Raw genomic sequence first — 22,025 nt, 5'->3', positions numbered from 1 at the left:
AATGCTATGTCATGGACTATGCTGTGTAACTTTACACATACTCTACTATGTAGTATGGTACTACGGAACCCTTCCAATGAATGGCAAACAAGTGAACCAGAAAAAGTGGTTTGATGTGCACTGTGCTCTGCCAAGGTACATCAGCAGGATGCCAGCTCTAATAATCACCCAACAGGTCATTAGCTAATACTGTTATGACTAACTAGAAAAATAATTTGTTGAGTTACTCATCATTACTAAAAAGTTCCTATTTTGTTATAGTTAAAAAAATATGGGGAAATGTTCTCTGGTTCTGGTTCCACCAAGTGGCTATATCAGATATTGCACCTTGGAAATTCTGGAAAAATTGGAAAAATTACAAGGAAATTCCTCCTAGCTGCTGCTGTATAAGACAGCTGCCCAAGTTACCATTCCTCCCTCATCCTCATACTGAGTCACTGCATACAATCAATACTCAGGAGCAGTAACAAAATCCTTTCTTATTCATCTAAAAAGAAGTGAATCACAGCCATGGCCATTACAAGCAAAAAATAACTATTTTTAGTATAATTGGAATAAACAGTAACTTCCAAGTAATTTGTTAAACACATTAACTTATTAACACATTAAACTCATATACACTGCCCTGGAATTGCATCTTCTAAAACCACCACTCCTCAGCATCACCCACACATATAATAAGGAATTATATACCTTAGACCAGCAGTGCAGTGGAATTCAAAGAGGCGCAAATGGAGGGTGAAAGAGAGAAATGTGCCAAGAGGAAGGTGTGTCAAGCCAACCCTGACCAGGACCGCCTTCCACCTGGAAACAGATATTCTCACTGCGGAAAAGCATATGGGTCAAAAATAGGACTCCATGGTCACCTACATACCCACCGTCAAGACACTACACTGGACAACCATCATACTTGGACAACGAGGGATCGCCTAAGTAAGTAAATACCTTAGAACTGCCCATGTACTTTAGGTTTGCTCATTCATTCATTCTTTTCTTATAGTTACATTTGTATAGTGTCTTTCCTCCAAAGAACTGAAACTGACTTCAGTTGTGTCATGTCTGAACAGGCCAAATAAAGCAGACTATCCTTGCAACTGACATACAGCTGGATTCACAGCAGTAGCAATGTTTCCAACTGTTAATCTGGAACAAAATGAAGTGGAGTTTACTCTGGAGTTCCCAGGAGCTCTGAAGTGATCATGTATTTTTTCAGGTCTGGATACTCTTTTCAGGTTCTCTATAATCCTATGAGAAAGGTCAGACACAGAGAGAGCAACATGCCCAAGGTCACTCAAGGAGTTTCATGGCTCAGCAAGGATTTCAACCTGGATTTCACAAGTCTCTTTTGACATTCCTTTTACACAGAACTACCTCCCAGTGGCAAGCATTTTCCCCATCATATGGAATGTGGCAAAGTCCAGAAGTCCCCAGCAGCAGAGATGGGGCAGTAAACCAGACCACCTTGCCTTATTGTGCTAATGTAATGACATAAGGAGCTAAAAGCTGAACAGAACTCCTCCATACAGTTCTATTATAGTGTTGAAATGAAAGGCATGATCACATCCAGTTTGTTTCTGTATGTAGGATTGATGGGAAATATACCATTTTGTCCCCTACCTGAAGTGGAAAAATATCTTGACCCTACTCCAAGTAAGAGACGGGACCAATGGATAGATACCCGTCTGGAGCACTTGCAAGTGAGTACAGCCATCCTCCTTGTGTTTTTCATCTGTGCCATGGAGGGAAGGAGTAAAGATTCCACTAGGTAAAGAGTTATTGTCTCAGGATAGCACTCTGTTTAAAAAACAGCTTGGAAAGATTTTTTCCCCCAAAGTAAAACGTGAAGGATTACAGTGTGAATGAACCTAATTGTTCGTCTAACCTTTAAAATATCTTAAAAGAGGTTCTAATCAGAATCTTTACCTCGGGTTATAGATTGGAAGTAATGGGGCCATTAAAACCACATGAAACTATATCTTTAACATTTAAATGGAGTTTAACTGAGTAATGGCATCCTAATTTGAACACAGGCCCCCTTCTTCATGGCCTTTCTTGGGGAAGGGGGAAAACTAGCTGAGTCAGGTATGCCTTGTCCTTTCTAGCTTTACTGTTCTTACTGCATGCCAGCAGCAAACTTGGTTGTAAATGAGAATATATCTTATAATGACTCATGCCACTGGCTAGCAGTAATTTGAGAAGCAAACATTTCTTTCACTCACAGAAAAGAAGGTACATGAGAAAAATGTTTTGTCAGTATGGAAAGTCTGTGAAATTCCTATAGCATAAAATTCCATCATGAGTAGGGTTGCTGGTTCAGGATCGCTCCAGATCATGAAGTTCTGGAGGAAACCACATATTAAAAAACACTATTCTTTTTATATAGGTAAAAGGTAAAGGTTTCCCCTGACGTTAAGTCCAGTCATGACCGACTCTGAGGGTTGGTGCTCATCTCCATTTCTAAGCTGAAGAGCCGGCGTTGTCCATAGACATCTCCAGGTCATGTGGCCCTGACCGACTCTGGAGGTTGGTGCTCATCTCCATTTCTAAGCTGAAGAGCCGGCATTGTCCATAGACATCTCCAGGTCATGTGGCCCTGACCGACTCTGGGGGTTGGTGCTCATCTCCATTTCTAAGCCGAAGAGCCGGCGTTGTCCATAGACATCTCCAGGTCATGTGGCCCTGACCGACTCTGGGGGTTGGTGCTCATCTCCATTTCTAAGCCGAAGAGCCAGCGTTGTCCATAGATATCTCCAGGTCAAGGGTCTTTTTATATAGGAGAACACTTTTCTAAGAATCTCTAGGTTCTCCAACACAATTCTACAGTAAACTTCTGCCAGATATTAACTAGCATGTTGAAAGACCTACAAATGCCTTGAGAAGTGTCCTCTAGAAATCTTTAAGTATTTCAACATAACCCTATAGCCAACCTTTGGTGGAGACTCACCACAGAATCATGCTGAAGAGTCCAGAGATTCCAAGAAAGAACATATTAATTGAATCTGCAAAGGTAAAAGCCACAAATGTGGAGGACCCACTGCATATACCAAGCACAGTTGCTGACAACTTGTCATTCAAACATACACACAGCAAGAACATTTTTTCCAGTTTGAAAAGACAGAAATCTTAGAAGTGATTCTTCCTTCCAATTTATTTATCCAGAAGGTAGGTGTAAGGGTACTCCAGAACATTCCCAACTTTGCCCAAAGCAGGGCAACAACCAAAAATATAAAAACCTATGTTTGTCACCCAGCAGGATGCCAAGTACAGACTCTAAAGGTGCTTCAAGACTGGTTTAAAGAAGTGTGAATCTTTACCATATACAGTGTTCCCTCACTTATCGCTGAGGTTATGTTCCAGGACCACCCGCAATAAGTGAAAATCCGCGAAGTAGGGACGCTATATTTATTTTAATATTTATCAATTATTTTAGTAGTTATACAGTATTTGAAGTCTTTATCAACTAATCGTGTGTTGATAAATTGCCTCCTTCTTCTCCTATTGTCGCTTGGACTCCTTTTCTCTCCCTTCGGCTTCCCCTTCCTCCCTTCCTTAGGCTGTAAATTGTAATTTTTTTATGATTTATAACATTTTTTTAGAGTTTATTGAAAAACCACGAAACAGCGAATCTGCAAAAAGCAAACCGCGAAGTAGTGAGGGAACACTGTAGTTCCTAGATTTTGTTGCTTGCTGTCAATCACATACCTAGTCTAATATTCCTAAACCACTTTAACACTTTGACTGTAACTCTTAAATAATGCCTGACTGGGTTTTTTTTGGTATTTCCTTCTTTGGCCAATCTATTCCTTACTGAAATTCATCCAGTTTTAGTCTCAAACCCTAACATATGTTCTCCTTGAGCAGCTAGGATGTTCATCATCATTCTTTGACATCGCAAATAATATAGATGCACACAGAGAAGGAGGCACGGCTGTACAATAACTCATGTGGACTTTATCACAGAGTTGATATATTCTTTTATTCAGGACAATACAAGCACTGAAGTCTTGTTTCTTCTTTTATACAACCCTATCAAGTTTGACTTTCCTATTCAGTTACTAAGACACTGTGGCTTGATTGATATCCTATCATTTATCCACTGTTATGTATTGTGTATCACTGCAATTGAGGGTATCACCTTTGAAGTCTGATAACTAAGTGATAATTTTGGAATATGACTGTTGCTCATGTAATAGCAAACCTGGGAGTCATTTTCCCACCCTTTATCAGAGTTGAGTTTTCTCCTTATAGCTTTATGTATCGAATTTATTCATTTATTTGATTTATATCGTATTTTATTCCTAAATAGGACACAAATTCAATTATAAGATTAACAAATCCTTATGGCCATGACTATATCAAATGATGCACAATGAAGCTTCTGACACGGAACTGTGAATCCCAAAAAATACAGTCATTCACTGGAGTTGGGGGCATAGGTCCCCTGCAAAAGGGGGGAAATCTATTTTTTTTACCTGAGAGAACACCTCTTTAGGAATTGGTTCTCCAACATCATTAACTTCCAACAGACATTGAACTGAGTTGCACTGAAAGACCTAGAGTTTCTTAGAACATTTTAATCAAATCCACGAATGATCAGATCCACAAAAGGAGAGGGTCCACTGTATTCATTTCCAGTGAGAGTGGAAGATAAGTTCTAGCCCACAGGAAAATTCGTATATGAAAATGTGTTATCAGCAAACCTCATTTAAAGATTCAACAAGGCCAGAGACATATACCATATGACCTCCCCAATACTCATGGAGTAAGTATCCATGGTTTCATGTTTCCATGTCTGACTGAATCTGTAGGCATTTTCTAGGTCCTTCAGCATGGCTCTATGGTATTGTTGGGCAAGCAATCCATCATTTGAGTAGGATTCACTGTTATCAGCATTTTCACATAGCCACACAAAGTCCAGGAGCATATTCCCTGTGGGTGAAGAGAACCGCAGTGCATCACATTTTCCTAACTGCCATTTTTATCTTCCATTCCTGTCTCCATACTCTCTTCTATATTTGTCTTTTCTTCCTTCTTATTTTTCTGTGATTTACAAATATTCATGGAAATGAAATCTACATGAACATATTCCCCAAGCCACTTATTCTTTTAGAGGATAAAACGATAATAGGAAGACTTCCATCTATAAACATTAGAGAAAACGGAGTCACTTGGGTTTCTTGAGCTGAGTGTAATCGATCACCTATAATCGTTAATATATTGATGTCTTTTATATGAGAAAAAATACATTTTATAGCCAATTTAGCTTTGGCAACAAATGCTTAAAGCTGAGTTTCTCTACTTGGGTGGAAATGTCTGTGCCATTTGTCATACATAGACATACCCTGCCCCTATCATTGTATCAATGCTCAGAGCTTGAGCTTTGCATACTGAATTATGGTTTATATTAAAGATTAGAAATGGAGGGCACTTAAATCATACTTTCCTCTGTATGTGAGAGATATGTTCAGCTCACATCTGCATATTTGAATGCTATATTTCTTTCTTTTTCTCCTCTGGCTGCAAGATAAATTCACTTTTACACCCATATACACATACGATGAAGGAATTTTTTTTCTGGAAAAGATTAATCTCTCTGTCTGTGTCCATCACTAATACCGCACACCCAAAATGACATAATGGTGAAATTATTCAGCAGCCAATTACCTTTCCCTCCACATCCACACATGAACACTTCAAATATACAGATAGAACAGTAACAAGGTGCATTATACCCAAAATGTGATTCTCCCTTTTCTGAAATGCTTGTGACCAGAAGTTTTGGGGCGATTTCAGATTTGTTCAAGTTTTGGAATACCTGTCTTTGGATATAGGCAGTGAATGAGAGATGGGGAAAGGGGGTTAGTCACACATTAGTAGCCCTCCACTCTTACCCTCAAGGAGTTCCACCATTGCAGGAAACCCAATGAGGGAAAGAGAAGAGAGAGAAAGGGGGAAGGCTTTATAAAAACACACACATTCCAGATGCTTTACAGCACTATCAGGATGCTTTCTGCCCTTTTAGCAAAATAGCTGGGAAGGACCTTTTTATTCTTTCCAGGTTGGGAACAGATCACTCTGTGCTCACCCTTGTGGCCATTACTAGCACATCCACCCTGACCATTGGGCAGGCAGAAGATGAGCACAGAAGCATCTACTTTTCACAAGGGCCTTTTGCAAGTGGAGTCTTCCTCACTTTCCCCCATTCCCTTTTCCCCCATCTGGGCTCTGTGAGGAAAAACTCACTAGCCCCCTTTCCCCAAAAGCAGACTTCGGTGGCGGGCGGCATGGAAATCCAAGCCAACCCAGTACTTAGAAATCCAAGCCAGCCTAGCACTGCTTTGGATTTCCAGATGTTATGGTGCTACACACTGGATTCTGGTGCACCCCTTGCTAATCTCCACTTATTACTTAGCAGCTGTTGTGATCAACAGGAATCTGTTTGCTTGCAATTAAGAAAGAAACTGACCATTGTTTCCACTCTTGAGTAGATGAAAGTTGGCACTCACAACCAACCTCCAGTTACTAAGGTGAGGGTTATGACTGCAGTTGTGGAGGCATCTCTGGCAGCTTCTTCCCTTTTAGTAACCAAAATATGAGGAAGGCGATGTCCAGGCCCCAGTTTCCCAGCATCTCCAGCCATTGAGGAGGAAGATGTTGAGGGAGATGAAAGAGCTTCATTGCCACCAAGGCTACTAGGGTTGTGCTGCCTGACTCCCTGACACCACCATGAGATCCTCCTGCATTGTTGGGCCTGCTTTCTTCACCCACCCACCCCTGCCCAGCTCTGTGGAGAAGGGAACAAAGCACTCTACTTTATCTCCTGCCCTTTGACATCTGATCTGAGCTTGTGGTATATGCTCTGTACAAGCTTAATAATATTTGCTGGTGCATTAAATTTGTCACAAAATACTTTTTTGGTGGAGGGGGGAGGTTCAGGGTTTTAAAAATTAGGGTACATATTACATTCAATGATGAATTAGACAAGTCTACATGGGGACCACCAAATGCAGCATTGTCCAAACACGAGTCAAAGAACATGAAAGGCGCTGCAGATTAGCTCAACCAGAGGAATCAGCCATATCAGAGCACTTGAGGAACCAACCTGTACACAGTATATTATTTGAGAACACAGAAATGCTTGAGTTCTTCTCTCACCCTGGTCTTTCCACAGGTATATAAACCTTCCTTGCTTAGTTTCTCCATACCTCACAATCTCTGAGGATACCTGCCATAGATGTGGGCAAAACGTCAGGAGAGAATACTTCTGGAACATGGCCATACAGCCCAGAAAACATACAACAACTCTCAAATGAGAGCAGTTGGAGGATATGCTCCAGAACAGATGTTGTTTATCCATTCAGTCACTTCCGACTCTTTGTGACCTCGTGGACCAGCCCACGCCTGAGCTCCCTGTCTGCTGTCACCACCCCCAGTTACTTCAAAGTCAAGCCAGCCACTTCAAGGATACCATCCATCCATCTTGCCCTTGGTCAACCCCTCTTCCTTTTTCTTTCCTTTATCCCCAGCATCATTCTCGTCTCTTAGCTTTCCTGTCTTCTCATTATGTGGCCAAAGTACTTCATGAGTGAGCAGGTAATCCCAAAATCTAGCCATTTTCTGAAAACAATGAGTACTTATACCCCTCGGGCCCAGGAGGGGGGAAGCCAGAACAAATCACCAAGGATGGCAATCCTAGAGGGACACAAGATCCAACCATGTCGATTGTGTAGTGTGAAAAAAAGATTTGACCCAGGCTTCTGTGGGACAAAACGGGGTTTAATAGAAGTGCCTCAGCATTTCAGGGCTGCTGTGCAGCATAGGCTGGGAAGGTCCTCTAAGTGCTGGGCTGGCATTTGCTTTGGAAAAGGCTGACAAAGCAACCGGCCGTTTCCATATTTTTGATGCCTGACCTTTTGCCGTGACCTCATCTAGCCGACACAAAGAATTGTGGACCGAGTTTTGCATCTCTAGCTATTTCCAGGCACGATAATGGTCATTTTATCATTCAGGTAACTGACTGAATCCCAGAATTATGGGCAGAGGTGTCTAAAATCATTTCAACAGTTATTTTAAGTCACGGGGGTGGGAAGCAAAAGAGGAGAAGATGAATGATGAATTGAAGATAAGGGAGAAGAGGATATAAGTTTTATCAGAGCATGCTCATTCATCACCATCTATAGTCGTGCAATCTTTTCCATTCTGGTGTCCTCGAGGTGCTACTGAACTCCCATGACATGGCTTGGCATGGCTGGGGATAATAGATGTGTCAGTCCAACATTTCTAGAGGATGGTAGATTGGGAACAGCAGAATTAGCAGCAAATACAATACAAGTTGTGAAGGCAAGTTGTTCAGATAACAGTGGGAATGCCAGAGGTAGGCAAATGAAAAACAGTCCAGTATATATTACAGAGCTCACTCAGTGGGCACAGGGTGATTTTTGTCTACTGTGGGAAGAAATAACCAATTATTAAGGAAATGAGAAGAAATTGAATGCTCTGAACAATAGCACTGCAATATTTTGTTGCAACTTACATGCAGTCAGCCCTCTGTGTCCTTGGATTCTGCATCCACAAATTCAACCATCCAGGTCTTGAAAATGATTCTAATTAAATTTCCATAAAATAAATCTTGATTTTGTTGTTTTATATAAAAGATCCCATTTATTGTGGCATTGTGTATAATGGGATGTGAGCAGCCTGGGACCAAATTTTCATGGATACTGATAACAAGAGTCCACTGTACTAAAATCAAAGCCATTTTTTGAATTTTGAGCTTTACGTAACCAAATCATCACCAACTATGGTGTACATAGGAATGAGATGCCACTTTCTGAGGGACCATAATTGAGCCAAAAAAAATAACAAATATTGGAAATGCATGTGTGAAACATCTATTGGGAACCTTGCATTCTTAAAAATGGTTTGGCCGTAAAAATACTGAAGTAAAGCAATCTTCATTATAACAATTTTCATGACTAACCTATCTTATCAAAGCCTTTCGGTATCCACTCTTTATATAGCACATAAAGGAGCTTTTGCAAAGAATTTTAATTTTATCAACTCACCTCATTATTTTTTCTGAAGAAAATTGAAATACAACGACAAATTTTGGTGAAGAACAACAAACAGGGAAGCATTTTCTTGCTTTTTTGTGTGTCAGGAGCAACTTGAGAAACAGCAAGTCGCTTCTGGTGTGAGAATTAGCAGTCTGCAAGGACGTAGCCCAGGGGATGCCTGGATGTTTGATGTTTTACCATCCATGTGGGAGGCTTCTCTCATATCCCTGAATGGGGAGCTGGTGCTCACAGAGGGAGCTCACCCACTCTCCCTGGATTCGAAGTGCCAACCTTTCAGCAGTCCACAAGAGTTTTAATTTCAAGGAACTGTGAGATGGTATCAGTTAGGAATGCAATACGTATAGAGCACTCTCTATTATAATACAAATCTGGAATATGTTGCCCTCAGGGTCAATTGCAACATTAATATTTGGGGGATAGAGGAAGGGTGAATCTGCTCTGCTTCGTCTGTCTCTCCGTTCGCTGTTGCTTAGACCCACTAACCTTCTTCTCGGCTTGCCCTCTACTGGGACGGCTCTGGCAAGAATATCTCCAAACCTAGAACAGTGCCAAGAAAGCGTAGGGATGAATGATGTGGCATCGGCAATCCTCTGCCAAACTGCAAGTAAGCATCCCGCTCTGCTTTTTCAAGGGACTCTCTTGCCAGGAGGAGGGAGGAGGCAAGAAAGCAATGTTCCTTGGACAATGTCTGGGACATTGGGAGGAAGGGACCGAGCTCTGCTTGGACAAGATACTCACCTGAGAAGCACAAAGGTGTCCCTGTGCTTTTTAAAAAAAACAGCTTCACAGGTGGAAATTAAACAGATGTTTTTCCTATCACTTTTCCTGCAAGCATCATTCACTATTTTCATTCATTTGAAAGCTTCCCTTGCTAAATTTCTGGATGTCATGTGCAGAAACAGGGCTATGAAATAAGCAGGGTGATTGATAAGGTGGGACCAGCAAAATACAAAGGAAGAGACCACAATATTCGGTGGTGACCAGTTTGCAATACAATCCCATACATGTTGATTCAGAAGTAAGTCCCTTTGAGTTCAACGGGTTTCAGCCTAAGGGTGCATCTATTCTGTATAATTAATGCCATTTGACAGCACTTTCTCTGGATGGCCATCTGTCAGGAGTGCTTTGGTTGTACTTTCCTGAATGGCAGGATGGAATTGGACTGGATGGGCCTTGTGGTCTTTTCCAGCTCTATGATTCTACTTTAGCTGCCTTGGCTCAGTGCTATGAAATCCTGGGAATTGTAGTTTTACATGGTCTATGGTCTTGCTTCATCTAACTACAAATCCTGGGATTCCATAGCATCGACCCATGGCAGATAAAATGCTGCAAATCTACATTGTAGATGCTCCCTTTGGATTCCAAATACTGTCATAAAATTGTGTGTGTTCAAAACACTTTTTTCTGCTCTAGGCAAATATTGGCTGATGGCTGTCATTCTGTTGATGATGACATAGGCATTGTAAACTCCTCATTGAAGCTGCTGGACAATTTTCACTGATGCTGAATTCTCTATTCAGTTGAAGGTAGCAAAAGCAGAGTTTTACATGTGTCACCAAGGCTCATTGCTTATCCATATCTGCATTTTTTTTCTGCACATTTGCAATTAGACATTCTGCATTTGTCTGCACATTCAGATGTGAAATGCTGCAGTTCACTCATGCAAAATGGTCAGGGCAATCCCTGGATATAGAGTCACATTCTGTCTTCTTAAAGGACAATCTCACCTGCTCATTCTGCTGTTCTCCCGCATAGTATCATAGAGTTGAAAGAGACCCTAAGAGCCATCCAGTCCTACCTAATTCTGCCATGCTAGAATACATAATCAAAGCACTTCTGACAGATTACCATCCAGCCTCACTTGAAAATCCAATGAAGGAGATTCTACCCTACTCTAAGGCACATCTTATCTCTTATACATGTACAGAAGGAGTTATATTTCCTTCATGAAGTTTTTTAAAAATTATAGACCCTTTTGCCTGTGCTATACAAATGAACAGAAGAGAAACCAGAGAACATGTAACTGGAAAAAGCATGGAAGGGACCAGGGAATTGCATGTTATTTGTTATATATGAGTAGTTGCTTATAATTAATTATTTCCCACATTACAATTAAGGTATAATGTATAATAACACAGCATAATTAAGTAGGGTATAATTATACTTGATTAAACTGTAACTACAATAAATGAAAGATAATGTGATTTTGCTTTTGCTATGTGCCTTTAATTTTAACTCTGCTATTATAGATACAGGGGTCTGTCCTCACTGCATAAGGAATATTGTGTGGTTTAATAATAATAATAATAATAATAATAATAATAATAATAATAAGCATATCGAGAAAGCCTGCATTATGGGAACAGTTTTTGTGGACCTTACGGCATCCTATGACACAGTGCAACACATAAAAATTCTGCAAAAAGTTTACCATATTACCAGGGACATTGATTTTACAAAACAGTCCAGACCCTCCTGGAAAACAGCAGCTTCCATGTGGAGTTTCAGGGCAAGAAAAGTAGATAGAGGAGGAAAAAAAATGGTTTACCCCAAGGTAGCGTTCTTGCACCAACCTTGTTTAACATCTTTACCAACGATCAGCCACAACCATCACTCACAAAGAGCTTTATATATGCTCATGACCTTGGCCTAACAAAACAAGCAAAAGGTTTTGAAACAGTTGAAAACCAACCCACTAATGCCTTGAAGATCTCTCCAGCTACTACAAAGATAATCACCTGATGCCTAACCCTGCCAAGACACAAGTATGTGCTTTCCACCTTCGTAACCGTAAAGCCAACAGGAAACTGAAAGTTACTTGGGAAGGCCAAGAGCTCGAACACTATTTCCATCCTAAATATCTTGGTGTCACCTTAGATCGAACACTAACATATAGGAAACACTGGATGAACACCAAGCACAAAGTTGCTGCACGCAATAACATCTTGCAGAACCTTACTGGCAGTGCATGGGGTGCAGACCCACAAGTAATAAGAACATCAGCCCTGGCCTTGTCTTTCTCAACTGCTGAGTACGCCTATCCTGTCTGGCACAAGTCTGCCCATGTGAAGCAGGTGAATATAGCACTGAACGAAACATGCAGAATAATCACAAGATGACTTAAACCTACACCTGTTAATAAACTCTACTAGTTAGCTGGTATTGCCGCCCCAATGTGCTACAAAGAGACATACAATTCTAATGCAGGAGTTGAGAAGTGAGATGGGATTTGAGGCAATGTTCACCTTTGTTCTAAAAGGACAGTCTCCTAGGTTGGTGTCCCCATGTTGTCTATGCTTTTCATATGATTTCCTTATGTTGTCTAAGAAAAAAAAAGCTCCAAGAGTGACATTTTGCCTTTTGAACAGGTTGCATATTCCCCCTGCAGTGTGGACTATTAACCTTTTTTGAAATCTAGAAATTGGCATCTGGTAGCTTCCAGGAGGGTGCCATGTTTGACAGTCTGTTGTAGTCCTTGAAGAGCCTTAGGGCCTTGTTAGTATAGAGCAGGAAGTCAATCATTAATTCATAATGAGATTCTTTGTGGTATATGTGCATTTTGATAATCAGTTGAAAACATTTTATTTGAACATCTCAGAAAAGTGAAGAGGCAAAATAGCCTTGATTTGTAACTCATTCCCACTAAAGTTGTGTGTGTGTGTCTGTGTGTGTAAGTTGTGCACCACCTAACCAAAATTTTGAAAACTGAAATATTTCAAATATTATCCACAAGGGTAGCTGAGATAGTGACCTCTTTGCTTTCTGATGACTCAGTATTTACAAACTTTGTTTCATGTGCACAATGATTTAAAATATTGTCTAAAATTCAGGCTATATGACTCTATAGTTTAGATTTGGGTTCCATCTCCAAGATATTTAATTATGTACACTTATTATGAAAAATGTGGGAAAAGGGTGAAATCAAAAAAAATCCTGGTCCCAAAGATTTCAAATATGAGATGCTCAACCTCTGTGTGTGTGTGTGTGTGTGTGTGTGTGTGTGCATATTCAGGATTGGGCTGTAAATTGTTGAAGGAATCGAGCAGAGTTTACATCAAGTCAAAATGAACGTGAATTTCACCCAACCCAATGTAATTGATTTTTTTCTCCCTCCACTGAGATCAAGAGCCAAGTTGTTGCTAGCTTTCACTGCACAGGATCAGGCCGCCCCCAAATGGGAAAAGATATATACACACAAGACACAGGGCATATGCTGCATAGAATTGCTTTCTGTGGCTATGACAAACGGATTCCTTTCAAGTGACCTTATTATACAAAGACAGGCAGCTCCTAACAATGCATCGCCCTCCCTCTCCTCTGCATAGACCCTGCATTGCAGTGCCCGCAACGGGACATATCACCATTGCAATTGTTTCTGGATTCTGCCCTCACCTTCTGACCCTAGAGGTGGGTGCATTGCTGGCTTTATTGTATGTGCCAATGCTGACAATTTTGCAAAAAGTGCGCCATGAAAAAAGAAAAGAGGAACAGTACCAACACAAGTTGCTTGGTTAACCGACTGACTCAGTTTTAAGGCTCTTGCTCCAGCCTGCATCAATAGGTCAATGTGCAAGGATTTGTGTAGGTTATGATTCAATATAGACACATGCCAAGAAAGTGAAATATGGCTGTGGTTATTAGACAAGATCCTGCATCACCAAACATAGCTACAAAAACAAAGCTCTGTTGTTTGTATTTCTGTTGATAGAATCCCCCTAAAACCTACCTTGTAAACCAAACAAATTCCTAACCAAAGGGAATTCAGTATCACTGAAGATCACGGTGCTGAGATATGATACCTGCAGAGTATGTTGAGACAAAGCATCCGGAGGGTCTCTTTGGGTTTTCTGCAATTGCTTCTTTCAGTGCAGCTATGATCAGAAGAGTCATCATTTCCCAATGTGCTAATCTGTAGCACCTTGGAAACTCTTTAGTTGGGATCTTGCCTGGTTTTAAAGATAGGTTTGTGGCGTCATATTCCATAATTAACAACCATAGGTCATGGGACCTGAAGTCCAACTTACAGGCTTATGAATACTGGGTAGAATGCCAGCCTTCACTATTATTAGCTTTGGTCAAGATCTGATGTGTGCTGTTTGGACTACTGTAATGCAATCACAACCTTTTTGGTTCATACTACATCCTCTGCACACAGTCTTCTTTCAGAGTGATGAGCTCCCATTTATAAGTCCCTGCAGAATTTCCTACCATTCTGAGATCATGAAGCTTGAGTAATTCATCTTATGCCATTTCATCTCTGAAAGAGTCTTCTTTATCCTCCCTGGTAAAAGGAGAGGTTGGTCGTATTAAAAAATATTGTTCCTTCTAAACCTTTACGGCTGAAAGTGGACTCAAATCATTAGGAGTTACTTTATCTGCAGTTCCATCCAGAGCAAAGGATGATTCCCACCATTCCCCTCCCCACTAAAGGCCAGTCCCATTCTCCCACTGGCAAGAGGATGATATTTAATCACTACTTGGCTTATTAGAGGGTTTAACAAGCTGTATTAAACTTCATAAGTCCATGCTTGCTTGCAGATTCAGACTGATGACTCTCGTCTCCCTCTGATTATGGGATCCCATTTGTTTTCCTTTCTTCTGCAAGGTACTCACACATGCCAGCATGATTTTCTATGATAATATACAGCCAATTCACCGAGAGGTAATTAGGTTTTAAAAGCCTTGATTGCGGAAGACATGGCTGCCATTCCAGCTTTATGACGGCACTGCGCCACCATCACTTTTCTTATGGCTGTTGGTTTTGCAAGTATATCATAAGGTCTGTCAATAGGAAAAACACAGCTGACATTGGTTCAGACTGTTAATCCTCAGTCTATACTTCTCATTGCATGGATGGAACATCAGCTACCACTGAAATAAATTGAAATGGAAGGAAAATGTCTTCCTTATGTTTCCAAAATTTGAATCCAAATGTATCTGTGTTGAGGGGGGTATTTTTAATGTGTGTGTGTGTGTGTGTGTAATATCAGTCCATTCATTTGGACTTCTCAGCCTGGACATTTAAAAAGCCAGATAGCAATTGACTGAATGCTATTGTTACGGCCCACTTTTCTTCTTTTGCTCTTACTTTGACTTGAAATTGGTTGTACATTTCCAGGTCTTTCAAAATGACTTGTTGAATGGATTGCTTAATGTGGAAATCCAGCTAACGTTATTGGGGCGATATATTGTTAATTGACCTATTGGTGTGTTTTATGCTCATTTAAATTTTTGATATGCTTTGAATGAACTGCTAATTGTTGAACTGTCAATGTTAGATGGAGTACATCATAAGCTTTATTATGTATTATGCATAATGGGCTACAGTTACCTTTAAATTGTCATGCCATTTTCTGTTAAATGCTTTGAGCAATATTAAATGGATTTGAGGGAAAAATTGGGATATACCTAATAGTCTTATGTTGGACATGCTAAAAGGTAGGAGGAAAATTCTGAACCGGCCCTGGCATGCAGGTACAACATGGTGGAAGTCTCTAGTATATTGCCTTCAGTTTTCCTCCAAAGAATTAATACATTTAAATCTTTAGGGTCTGAAGGTCACCTCATGGCACATATGAATGCTAATTTGAAATATGGTGTTTCTTGGGACAATGAATCCACTCCAGGATTTGGCCCAGACTTTAAAGGAATATCCAGGCATCTGAACCTATTAGAGAAATACAGTTTGGCCCCTTGGATTGCAGCTTTAAAGTTCTGTTCCACCACCCAACTAATGTGAAAGTCACCAGCTGCCACTGTCTTTATAAATAATGACAATTGTACTTTTAAGCAAATTTAAACAAAGCAACAATTGTGCATTAAAGGAAATAAATTATCCAATTACACCGTCTTGCCAAGAAAAACCCAGGGGCATTTTTAAAAACTGCTCCAATGTAAGCCATGATGTTTCAGTTGATAGCCAATCGAAGCTGAGCAGAATTAGTTATTGCCATAAGGCAGGAGAATTTGTTTTTCCTAAACCCCAGGCATGAACAGGTTTGATCCATTGGAAAAAAGTATGGATAAGTGTGCTTTTGGAACACTGAAACTTTTCTCCATATGTATGATTGGCTGTACCTCCTTCCATCTTATTTTTCTTTTCACCTATTTTGCTTGCCCACAGAATCTGCAGGTTTAGGAAATTGTTTTAAGGAGGGTTCAATAGCACACTCATCCTTAAACATAGTGATCAAAGCATTGATGAGCAGTTGCTTGGGCCTCCATTGCTCTGAAAGGGGCCAGGATGGATACGTCCTTTTCCTATGTTTCTCTTACTCAGTGGTTCTCAATCTGTGGGTTCTCACATGTTTTGTCCTTCAACTCCCAGAAATCCTAACAGCTGGTAAACTGGCTGGGATTTCTGGGAGTTGTAGCCCAAAACACCTGGGGACCCACAGTTGAGAACCACTGCCTTACATGATCAAAGAAACACCTGTCAAGTCCCTGGAGCCAGACTCAGAACAATGGTATCACCGACTGAGGCCTCAGAGGATGGTGTAATAGTTCTGCATCTGACTATGAGGCATAACCAGATATTTCTCACATCCACCCCCTCCAACCCCCATAGAATGGAATGGAATATCAATTTCCATTACAACCAAATCAAGACATCCACACATATACACCTCTATATGATATCAGAATATGAGGGGTACAAAATTAGAACATCTGCCCTTCTGTAAAAAATAAAAAAAAACAGAGAAGAACAAAATCAACTCATTTGAAATGTGTTGCTGGGGGATAGTTATACAAATACCCATGGTCTTCCAAAAAGACAAATCCATGGATCCTAGAACAAATCAAGTCTGAATTCTCTCTGAATAACTGAGAGTGTTATACTTTGGGCACACCATGAGCAGACGTGCGTTTTAGAAAAAAAACCATAATTCTTAGTAAGAAATTTGATAGAAAAAAAAGCTGCATTACAGGTGGGAAGCGAACATGGCAAATTGGTTTGAGTGTTGGACCACAACTCTGGAAATCCACTCAGCCATGAAAACCTGCTGGGTGACCCTGGGCAAGTCATACACTTTTGGCCCTTTAAAGCCCTGTGATAGGTTCAAAGTAAGGTTGCTATAAGGCGGAAATGATTTGAAAGCATACAACAAGAAAGACTCAGCCAAGGAAGCCTACAAGACTTGAACAAACCTGTTGAGAACAGGGTGACTTGGAGGTCTTTCACTCATAGGGTTGCCATACTTTGAAGTTGACTTGAGTAAACAACAAACAAAAACAGAACAAAACTGGCATTTATGGCAGACCTGTATAGTAAAAGTGCAACACTTCAAATGAACTGAACACCAAGTTTCAGGGTGACTCATTATTTATGGAAATCCCAGTTTTCCTGCACCCGTTGTTTTAATGAAGGGGGTTTCTGACTTCTTTGTAATTTGTAGTGATTCAAGGGACTCCCTTGGGCTCTATTATTCTAAGAAGACATGTACTGGCATTTTTGCCCTAAGTGCTGCATCTGTCTTTTATCTGCTGATGGGCTCCAGAGAATCCCTGCCAGGGCTCCTAATTAAACACCACTAAAGAACGAAGACAGAAGAGGCTGGGTAGGTTCAGCCTTCATGCCAAGCAATTGGGACATGGTCTTTTCACCTGTTTCACTGAATTTGCAGAAGCACACCTCTCCCTCCCATGACACATCAGACATGGGATTATTGATTTATTTGATATGACATTGTCCGATTATGCTTTAGCCCAAAAGCAAACTACAAACTAGCAAAAATTGTTTTAGAAAGTATTATTATTGATATTCATTTGTATATTAGAAAAAATAATATAAAAACAATAACATGCGAAATTGAAATAATAAATAGCATTTGAGTGTTCTTACATAGCCTTCAGGTCAACTCCATCATGTCACAATCCTATGATAGGGTTTCCTTGGCAAGATCCATTCAGAGCATGCACAGTGCTTTGTCCTAATCATGTGCAATCTGATAGAGCAACATTATCTTCCTCAGTTTGGAGCACTCAATATTCTTGTAAGTCCCTCCATGCAAATTTATGAAAGCAATGCTTCTCAGGCTATCTGATATGGGGAAAATTATGAATATTTTTCCCCAATATATTGGAAATCATCCTGGACTACTCAAGTCTAAATGTAGTTAGATAGATGATAGAATTAGATTGAGGGAATCCTTTCCCTGTTTCCAAAGCATGCCTAGATAGGCTCTACTGTGTTTCACTCTATCCTGTTTATGTCATATCCCTTACTTTGAAGTTAGTAGAAATGTGAATCTCCAGGGACACTAACTTCTCATTGGTCAGAATGTCTTTTATGGCCCCAATAAACTGGACCATGAGGTTGGAACCATTTTGGTTCTCTCGTCTCCCTTTGTTCTTCTAGCTAATAAGCAGCATCTTGCTGTCTCTCCTGGCAAGATGTAACTATTTAGATGTTTGTTATTTTTCCTTTCTTATTTTTCCTTAGAAACCAATCTAGAGTAGACTAGACAGCTCCCAAGCCTTTCTATCTACAATGGAATTCTTTTTACCTGAATATATGTTTTTTGAACTTTTACTGAGACTCTGCACCCCATTGCCATCCTAAGTTGAAAGGCTTCTCTTGCTCGCCCGCGTGTAAGTAACTGTTGCATTTGAAAGCTTTTGCTTTTGCTACTCTGCTGCATTTTGGTGGAATCTTCCCCAGAGAGGGTTAAATTGAGCCTAACCACTCAGAGATTACCACAACACAATATACCAGGTACTGGCACCATATTGTTTCGTTCTTTCCCAGAAACATGCCAGCCACTAGTAATTAATGGGTCAAAGTCTACCATTGTGTTACTATCGCAATAAAAATATCTGTCCAATTCTTAAATTATTCCTGTGATTCCCCAATATTTGTTGGATTATCTTCATATATGATAAATAATGTGTGTCAGACCAATAAGCCTGGGATGGTAATCTATATTGCCGCACAGTGTCTAGGCCCAGCTGCTGAGGAAGGGCTCTCTTTCCATTCAACCGCTATTGCTATAGCCTCAAAGACACAGAAGAAGAGGCAGACACCGCTCCATCATGCCTAGGTCCAGAAGCTTGCCCAGACTGTCTCTACTTTGGCTTTGGAGAAAGAGAAGAAGCAGTTACAATGTCAACATGCTTGCATCCAGAAACAGATTAAAGGCTGTGGACTTAGAGGAAGATCCAGAAGCAGATGAAAGTTCATCCATTCCATCTGTCAGTGCTCTGGCATCATAGGGAAAGGAGAGGCAGACACATTTCCAATATACCTAGGCCCAGCAGCTAAGGCCCTTCTCCATCCTAACTGACATTGCTGTGGCTTCAGAATGAAAAAGAGGCAGGCACAGTTTCGTCATGCCTTGACCCAGAAGCAGATGAAAGGCTCTCCCCCTTTTCCAACTGGCAACGCCCCTGTTTTGCAAGGAGAGAAGGGCAACCAGCACCTATTAAACTTAATTTCCTCTGTCACTGCCCTTTCCTTTGCTTTCCTTTTGATAAGACACTAGAAATAATACCAGATTTGGTGCCAGTCTAACCTCTGAGCAGTAAGACTTTCTTATGTCATCCCATAATATATTATTCCCCACAAATGGGACAGAATAAAGTCCCTTCAACATATAACGATACTTGGTAGATATATAGGGAGAGACACTTCCTTAAGTTTTGAGATAGCAACATTTAAGATTTCAAGCACCTTGAATTCAAAGTGGAAATGCACTGACAGCCAGTATAACTCCTTTAAAGCTGCAAATACCTGGAACCACATTGCCTATCTTAGGTCTCCCTGCAAACCTGAGATTCAAATATCAGATCCTATTTTCCCCTTTCGACTCTGGTTACATTTTAAAAGAACGTTGCGTTGATGCTGAATTACAAAGCAATTCCCTTGGAAGTACACACAGCTTAAGCATTATTAACACTGAGCAGGCATACTATGATTTATGGTATCACTGTCATTTTGCATCTCATTTGCTGCCTTTCCAAGATCACTTTGCTCTGATTCTTAAGGTACTGTGGAAATTACCATCTGAATTGTGTTCCCTAAATCAATGCAGTTTTTTTCCCTCTCCCATGCCTGGCAATAAAGCTTTCTAACACTTTTCTGTGGGTTGATCTGCATTAATACTTCATTGCAACACTCTTTTACTTTGAGAACCCAAAACACAGACATGAGGATAAGCAATGGGGCAGAGTTTGGGAGTCATTGGCCAATATAGACCATGTTATTACTTGCAACAAGTTTCTTTCCTTGCTAAAATGATGTAGTAATGTTAGGCTTTGAAAGTAAAAGAATGAATAGATATGATATCGCATTATTGGTGCAATGCGGGTGTAAGCAAAATGTGAAATACAAGGCAGTCATTTTGGAGGAGCGGACGTCTTCCCCTCTAGAAATTTCTAGTTGCCTGTCAGAAGTTACAACTGGCCTTTCCAAGCCATGTATAAGATGTAGGGCTGATTTGTTTTAGGACCACATGCCATTTTCAAAATTAGATGTAACCAGCCAGTTCCAGTTTTGAAAGGCCTAAAATAGGTCTGGCAGCCCTCAAAACATCCCAAAATCACAATTTATGCCTCTCCAATACATCAGAAATGTCTGCCTTCAATACAATTCTGATGCATTAAGGAACAAATGGTGAAACAATGGTGAAACTATCACAGTGTTTCCTTGCCAGATTTCTTCAGAGGAAGTTTGTTGTTACCGTCTTTTGAGGCTGAGAAAGTGTGACTTGTTCAATGATTCCTAGTGGGTTTCCATTTTTGAGAGGGGATTCAAACCCTGGTCTCCAGAGTTGTAGTTGTTGTAGTTGTTGTTATTCTAAGTTGTTAGTTGTGAGTTTTGAGCCATATATGTTTGAGAACATGGCCATACAGCCCAAAAAATCACAACTACCCAGTGATTCTGCCCATGAAAGCTTTCAACAACATTCTAAGGCCAAATTTACACTGTCATATTATGTCTTTGAAAAATACTGTAACAGGTCCCAACAATACATTGTTTTGTATGTTGTCAATCACTTTTCTTCCTCTGTATGGTTTTTTAAAAAACATCTTTATCTGATGAAGAAACCAGTGAAGCTTCAAAAGCTTACATGTTGTACTTTCTACATTTTGGTTCTGCATTTTGGCTGGATTTTGTTGGATTTTGCTTCATGGCCAACACAACAAGCAAGTTCAGGCAATAATTGGGTGGAATCCCTAAAAGAAAAACACACCCAGCAAAGGTTCTTGAAAAATGAGTTGCAAAAAGCACAGTCACAAACCATCCCATGATAGAAAGAATATGAGAAACATATGAAAAAGACAATGTGACTACACAGAAAAATCAAAGGGGAAGTGAAAAGAAAAGGGAATAGAATAAAGTATGAATCACCAAGAAAGAGTACAGATTCAAGTTTGCAGAAATAGTATGCAGAAAGCTAAAGCTCAAAATAAGTAGAAATTGCCTATGCAAGCAAAGAACAGTAAAGGGGGTGTGGATACATTGATGGTGAAAGAATGACCAAGAAGACTGTGGAGCCGCTGATCAGTAAACAAACATGGTAAAATGCTGAATGTTCACAATGAAAATGTGGGCCTACTCATTGCTTATGTTACTCCAGTTTTTTTCCCAAAAGAGACACCTATGTGCTTCTATGCATCAGCAGAAACTTTGGATTGTAAATCAATACTGATAAGGAATCTGTCAGGAATCACATAGCTAATTTAAATAAGTTCAGTTCTGCAGGACTAGATTAACTGCATCCCAGAGTACTGGGAACTTGCTGAAGGAACTTGGTAGTATACTTTCTGAACCACTTGCCATCATTTTTGAGAAATCTTGGAGATCAGTTGAGGTGCCAAAGGACTGGAAAAAAGCAAACATTTTCCTTCACTTTCAAAAAGAAGATCTAGAAAATTATAGGCTGGTTACGCTGACCTCCAAACTGGAAAAAAAATACTAGAGCAGATCTTAACAGGAACCTGCCTGCA

The sequence above is a fragment of the Anolis carolinensis genome, chromosome 4 (assembly GCF_035594765.1).
Source record: "Anolis carolinensis isolate JA03-04 chromosome 4, rAnoCar3.1.pri, whole genome shotgun sequence".
Lineage (NCBI taxonomy): Eukaryota > Metazoa > Chordata > Lepidosauria > Squamata > Dactyloidae > Anolis > Anolis carolinensis.
Note: the sequence above shows the minus strand (reverse complement) of the source record.